The sequence below is a fragment of the Eschrichtius robustus genome, chromosome 3 (genome assembly GCF_028021215.1).
Source record: "Eschrichtius robustus isolate mEscRob2 chromosome 3, mEscRob2.pri, whole genome shotgun sequence".
Taxonomy (NCBI): domain Eukaryota; kingdom Metazoa; phylum Chordata; class Mammalia; order Artiodactyla; family Eschrichtiidae; genus Eschrichtius; species Eschrichtius robustus.
Window position 1 is genome coordinate 69,637,458 of NC_090826.1, and position 7,899 is coordinate 69,645,356.

Below are 7,899 nucleotides of genomic sequence, written 5' to 3' on the forward strand. Positions count from 1 at the left end.
TCATCAATACAATTTTAAAACTATGTATAGTTAAAGATAAAATGACTGCGTACTTATATCTGGGTGGAGATGAGGAGTGTGGGGTTGTGAAAATCTTCTCAGTTTAGGTTTTAAAGGGTAAGTAGGAGTTCTCCATATGACTGGAATAAGGGAGAATTACCCTCTAGATAAGAGAATTGTATTTCTGTGCTCTTTACCTCATGTTTATTCACCTTTGCCCACTTTCTTCCCTTGGACCTGGATCTTACATCATCCCAATTCTGCCTTGACTTTTATGCTCCTCCTTCTTATATCATAAACCCATCCTTGTACTTGGGATTTAGTCATTCATTCATTCATTGAACAAATGTTTACCTAGATTACTGGTTCTGTGTTAGCTATCTATATAAAATAGACATGATTCCTGCCCTGATAAAACTTACAAGCTCACAACTTTTAGTGAGGCTATGCAATTAAAGAAAAAAAAAAGTGGTGATAATTATAAGACAAATGAAGAAATACACAGCATTTTGAGACACATAAAGGTAAAAGTCATAACTGAGTTCATGAATCAGGAAATTACTCTCAGAGGGATGATAGAGTTACTAAGATCTAAAGAATCGAAAAGATTAACAAGGTCCCATCAGCTATGTTAATGTCTTTGGACTTAATCCTTACGTAAAGGTGATAAGATGAATGACATTATAAGATTTGAAGATAATTACTGGCTACACTTTAGAGAATTGATTGGGAAGAAGGAAGAATGGATGCAGGGAGATCAATCAAGAAGTTTTTATAGCTGTTCGGGCAAGAAATGATGGTGTCTGCCAATGGGGTTATCGGAGTTCCTGTAACTTTACACACAAGCCTGCTGAATTCTGCACAATCTTATTAGCACATTTCCTTTACTCTGCTAGTCTCTTAAACTAGAATATCCCTTTCCCTTTCATTATCAGATTTCTTTAAAAAACTAGTTAATATTCATTTACTACCTCCTTTGTCTCACCTCCTGTAGTCTTGATTTTTCTCCCCAAACTAATTTCATTATCACAGAGTCAAGTGCCACAAGGAGAACTATGTCTGGGTTGCATAAGAAGAACATTGTAGTGTATAATTATTTTTGCTCCTCTATCATACTTTCCCTGACATCATTTTAAATATTCAACTCAACAGTCTTTTCTTCCCACAACTCCACTGAAGCGAGTGTTGTCGAGGTCAACTAATAACTTTTAGATTGCCATATTTAAGATTTCTTCTCCCTCAGCTCCATCTCAGATTATTTTCTCTTCCTCTTCTAATAAACCTCTAAATATTTGGTTTTATGCAAGGTTTTGCTCACAGAGTACCTTCTTTTCTCTATTTGTACTACTGACTTTGTAAATATTGGCTAAATATTCAAATCCCCTTGTTATGAATGCATTTATAAACATATCTATCAAATTTATGTCTCTAATCACTACTGGTCCTTTGACCCCCCAGCCTTATATCTCCAACTACTAACTTGACGTCACTGCTTAGATTTCTGAGATAAATTAAAATTATCCAAACCCCAAAATAATTCTCAAGTATCCCTCCGATCTATCTTATCACCAGTGTCCCCATCTTAATATCCACCCAGTTTGTTTAACCAAAACTCCTTGAATCTTCCCTCACCATTATTCCTCAAATTCAACCTCAAATACATTTCTCCACATTGTCCACTTCTTTCCATCCCTGTTGCCTCCACTCAAGCCCAGACCGCATTATTATGTCTTGCTTGGACAGCTGCAATTTCCTTCTAAACGATCTCCATGCTTTTATTCTTTCCCTCTAAAGTTGGCTGTCTATACAGCCTCCAGAGCAATCACTTAAGAACATAATCATGTTACTTGATTACTTAAACCTTCCAATGAACTTGATTTATACTTAGGAAAATAATCCAAACTTTCTAGCAAAGCCTGTGAGGTCTTACAAGAGCTGGCTCCCTTCTCTGATCTTATATCAAAGCCCTCTATGCCTTCACTCATGATTCTAAACTAATTGGACCCTTTCCTTCAAACATATCCAGCGTAGTCTACCTCTAGGCCTTTGCACTGGATGTGCTCTCTTCCTGCACATTTTTTCCATTGATTCTAGTTATGGCATGTTCCGCTTTATTATTTAGGTCTTTGCTTCTCCATCTAAATGCCTTTACAAATCATCTCTCGTAAACTAGAATACCTACTCTACTCAGGCACTCTGAATTTATATTATTATATGAATATCCATTACTAAATGAAATTATTTTTAAAATTTATTTTACTTAAGAAAAATCTCTATACCAGCCTGCAGCACCAATAAAACATAAAGTTTATTGAGTCAAGAATCTTATCTTTCCCACTTACAGCTCTAAGCCTAGCACTTAGAAGAATAATATCTGGCTCATAGTAGGAAATCAATATACGTTCTTTTTGTCAACAAATGAAAGAGTCACTGTAATATTTTCATACTTACCTATCTTCTTCACCAGACAAAAGCTACTTGAGAATGAGTACTATATTTACAATGGTACCTGATATACAATAGGTATAGACTAAAATTTAAAAAAAATTAAGTATACAGTCAAAAAAGACTTCCAAAGGAGAGAAATATCAGGACTGTTTCTAAGAGGATGAATAGGATTTCACCAGAAGAGGAATTGGAAAAAGACATTGCAGGAAGAGGAAATGGAAAATAAAAAGTGTGAAGATATGAAAGAACACAGCTCTGGGGGGATAATGAAGGTATTTAGAGTGCTTAGGGATTGTAATAAATATCTGCTATTTCTTTGAACCACCTCTCCATGTTAATTCCACTGCTCAAGTATATGAATTCTTTAGTGTCTACCCTAACTGCCAAATACCTCTTTAAAATCTTTCCCAGCCTCTAGTCTCTTTCCGTTCTAATCTATATAACTTGATATCACCAGATAAACAATTCTAAAGTGAAATTCTGATAATGTACTTTCCCATCCCCAACTGAAAAACCTTCAATGATTCCCAAATGCTAATTGAAAACATTTCCAATTCCTTTAATCCATTGAAGGCTCTCCAACAGCTCTTGCCAAGCTGTTTTTCCAGGCTTACCTCCCACTCTTCCTTTTCTTGTACTCTTATACTGCAGCCAAAACTGAGTATTTGTATATCTCTGTGGATTTCTAGCTATTTCCAAACTCATTGTCTCTGCTGTACTTTTACCTCTGTACAATGCCCTTTCTACCATCTATATAATCTACAGCTTCCAAGTTTCACATGCCAACATCAAGATGCCAACTTCCAACTGTCCAGACAGAAATAGCTCTCTTTTCACATAATTCTTCTAAATGGGCAAGTGATTATTTCTAACTCATAATATAAGTAAACAATTTTTAAGTTTTCTATTTTATATGGTTCATTATCCTATTGACTATAACTATTCTTCCTTATAACACGCTTTTTGTTTTCCTTATAAGCACTCCATGGATATTTTATAATAAAGAATAAGTTGTATAGGGATATGGGATTATATGAATACCTCTATATTGTTAAATCTAAAACAAAGTAATAACCCTATACATGAATGCAAAATCACAGACTTTGGTCAAAGACACTGTGGGAGAGAAGGAATAATAAGGAAAAGAAAGGGAAGAATTGAAAACTTTCCTCTCAGGCTCTTGCTATGTGCTATCCATCATGATCTATGCTTTTCCTGTAGTTCTTAGAAAAACCTACTCAATCAAATAGGTGCTTTTATGATCTCCATTTTCCAAAAGAGGAAAATAAGACTCCAGGTGGCTAAGAAACACACAACAGGTAATTGTCATAGCCAAGAATTAAAACAATTTCCATGTAACTTCAAAACTTTGAACAACTAAAACACTGAGAAACTTTCCTTCCCAGGTTCCCCAGATCCTCCCAAACCCTAGAGCCAGATATTTTCATATCATCATGTTATCAGTTGTAGAATCTGGACTTGAAGCTGAGTCTCCATTTCAGTACACTATAGTGTACTGACTGCATTTTATATTTCTCATTGTTTTTTAAACTACAGTTAAATGAAAGTATTATTCTTCATGATTCAGTGTAATATCCATTGACTAGCTCACAATTTTTTTAAACAGTGGTCTAGAAAGCATATTTTTCCAATACTAGATTTTTTTTTAGAGTAGATATTAAGTGCCCTGCACCAATCCATGACATATTTGAGTATTACTGAACAAAGATCTGTTATGCTTTTGGCTTGAGTAATGACAGTTTATATTGAAAATATGTCAACTTGCTTAACATTATCATGGGCAGAATTCTTAATTAACCTGCTGATGTTGTCAATAACATAGAATGATTCTTCTTTGGGAATGAGAGTTATATAATGAACTGTGGTTATTTCACTCCTGATAAAACTCTGGAGAGCCAATATTTCACTGAGGGGAGGACAGTACTCTTAGGAAGGAGGTCATCAGAATGGACTCCGTTGTGACAAATACAGTGATGGGGCAAAAAGCACAACTTGTAGATATTCTGGTTTCACTGTTTCTATTTCAGGCACTTAAGTATCAGAGAAGCTGTAACTTATGCTTGCCCTTGAATCTCTCATGTGCTCTGTTCTGCCCCTAAGAGTTTTCTAAAATAAAACTAATCTCAGTACTGATTATAAGGAAGCCTGGCATTGAAGTTCAACAGAGACACCTAGGTTGTTTCTTGTTCAACATTTTAAATAAACAGTACAAGTACAGAGTAAAAGATAAAAATAAAAATAAAAAAAATTCCCGCTATATTAAGGCATAAAATGACACATAAGCGTCTCTACCTTCCAACTCTCAGTCTCTTAGATAATTTCTTTTTTACCTGTACCAAGGATTTGATGTTGAGTGTGTATTCTACCTGCAGTTTTTAACAATGTGCTTTATTGGCATGCTTTTAACTTATTTATTCTCAGATGTGCTAAAAAAAAAAAAAATAACTAGCCCATTAGTAACAGGATCAAGTAAATTCCTGCAGATGTTTTCCCAATAGTATTTTAAAATTTATTTTGTGTTCATTATTTCATTTAATTCCCATAGAACACCAAGAGATTATTATCTCCATTTTTGATATAAAGAGATTGAAACTCAAAAAGGTAGGAACCTATGGTCATGTACTCTATGACAAAGGAGACAAGGATATACAATGGAGAAAAGACAGTCCCTTCAATAAGTGGTGCTGGGAAAACTGGACAGCTACATGTAAAAGAATCAAATTAGAACACTCCCTAACACCATACACAAAAATAAACTCAAAATGGATTAGAAACCTAAATTTAAGACTGGACACTATAAAATTCTTAGAGGAAAACATAGGAAGAACACTCTTTGACATAAATAACAGCAAGATCTTTTTTGATCCACCTCCTAGAGTAATGGAAATAAAAACAAAAATAAACAAATAGGACCAAATGAAACTTAAAAGCTTTTGCACAGCAAAGGAAACTACAAACAAGATGAAAAGGCAACCCTCAGAATGGGAGAAAATATTTGCAAACAGACAAAGGATTAATCTCCAAAATATATAAACAGCTCATGCAGCTCAATATTAAAAAAACAAACAACCCAATCCAAAAATGGGCAGAAGACCTAAATAGACATTTCTCCAAAGAAACATACAGATGCCCAAGAAGAACATGAAAAGCTACTCAACATCACTACTTATTAGGAAATGTGAATCAAAACTACATTGAGGTATCACCTCACACCAGTCAGAATGGGCATCATCAGAAAATCTAGAAACAACAAATGCTAGAGAGAGTGTGGAGAAAAGGGAACCCTCTTGCAATGTTGGTGGGAATGTAAATTGATATAGCCACTATGGAGAACAGTATGGAGGTTCCTTAAAAAACTAAAAATAGAATTATCATATGACCAAGCAATCCCACTACTGGGCATATACCCAGAGAAAACCATAACTCAAAAATACACATGAGCCCCAATGTTCATTGCAGCACTATTTACAATAGCCAAGTCATGGAAGCAAACTAAATGCCCATTGACAGACGAATGGATAAAGAAGATGTGGTACATATATACAATGGAATACTACTCAGTCATAAAAAGGAACAAAATTGGGTCATTTGTAGAGATGTGGATAGATCTAGAGACTGTCATACAGAGTGAATTAAGTCAGAAAGAGAAAAACAAATATCGTATATTAACGCATACATGTAGAACCTAGAAAAATGGTACAGATGAACTAGTTTTCAGGGCAGAAATAGGGACACAGATGTAGAGAACAAACGTATGGACACAAAGGGGGGAAGCGGAGGGGGAAGTGGTGGTGGTGGGATGAATTGGGAGATTGGGATTGACATAAAACACTAATACGTATAAGATAGATAATTGATAAGAACCTGCTGTATAAAAAAATAAATAATATAAAATTCAAAAATTCGAAAAATATAAATAAATAAATAAATAAATAAATTATAATGATTCTTGGATTTCCACCAGAAACCCAACTTCATATCCATCAACTGAGTTGTTTATCTACACATTTCCATACAAATGTGCTTTTAACCCATTCTCCATTCCAGATTTAACAGTTAAATTTTATTTGCAAATAAACAATGAATGTTTTTAAAATATTCATTGTTACAAATGGTAATAGTGGACACTCATAGGGTGGTTACAAGCAATATTTGGGATATGCTTTTACTAGAAAGTTACCCATTGTTTATCTGAAATTAAAATTTAACTGGATGTCCTGTATTTTGTCGGGTAACCTTACACATTCCAGCTCTTCTTTTGCATCACAGTGTTTATTATTTAACACAGAAGCAAAAAATTCCCTTTCTCCCTAACTTACTTTAACCCTTGTGCTTTGCCTTCTTCAACTTCACCTTCTTTTTTTCCTGGGCTGCATTATTGTCTATTTCAGAAAATTCTGGCTTTGGAAGGCTTATGTTGTGTGACAATTTTAAAAGATGTGCAGGGTCAGGGATGCCATTCAGTGAAAGATGGCTGACTGTAACCGATGTCATCACGGTATTCTAGTGCTTATTCCCCAATTTGTCCAAGTCCAGGTCTTGACTCCATTTGGTGTCCAGGCAACTGATCACAAAACACAGAAAAATTGTTATAAAATAGAATGTAAATGTATTAATTTGTATCAAGAACTATCTGGCTTCTCAATCTCACTAGGAGGCATATTTCTCTACATAAAAGCATATGGGGAATAAAGGAGTGTGATAAAATGAACAAAGTGCCATTTTTGAGCTTCTGTTTCTAATCTGCAAAATGGATTTAGTAAGTACCTACCACATGGGGTGGCTAAAAGGACTTGAGATAATGCATAGATGAGATTATGGATGTCTATATTAATATTAAAGAAAACAATAACAATAATTTAGAAGATTGATTGGTGAACACAGAATCAGAGTGCCAAGAACTGAATAATCTAATTTTGCTAAAATTGGAAATGTGAAACTCCCTTAAAAGATTATATTTGCTTGATAAATGTAATATTCTTGTTTCTGAATTAGAGTTCCTTCTTACATATTGGACACTTGAAAAAGCCTTGCCAATATTTTTTGCATTCTCTTAACCTCTTTTCTGTGCTTCTGTTACCTGCCAGCATCTCTTTGGATAAAAAATAAACATTTCTTTAAAGTCATGAATACATTCAATCACCTCTGGAGCTATTGATTTTATTAATAAATGGAATTAGACTGGAAGTCCTTCTTTCCCTTCAAGTTGACTCTCTATATATTTTCATTGATTTATTAATTATTGGTTCCATGACAATTCAGTTTCATATTTCTATAATCTTCGAGTAGAGCTTGTCACTCCCCCCATACCACCTAGAGTTTCCTGTTTTGAATCTGCTGCTTATTTGTTGTTCAGTCTTTGACAAAGCACTTAACCTTCTCACTACCTCAGTTCTTTCATCTGTAAAATGGGAATAGTAAAAATTCATA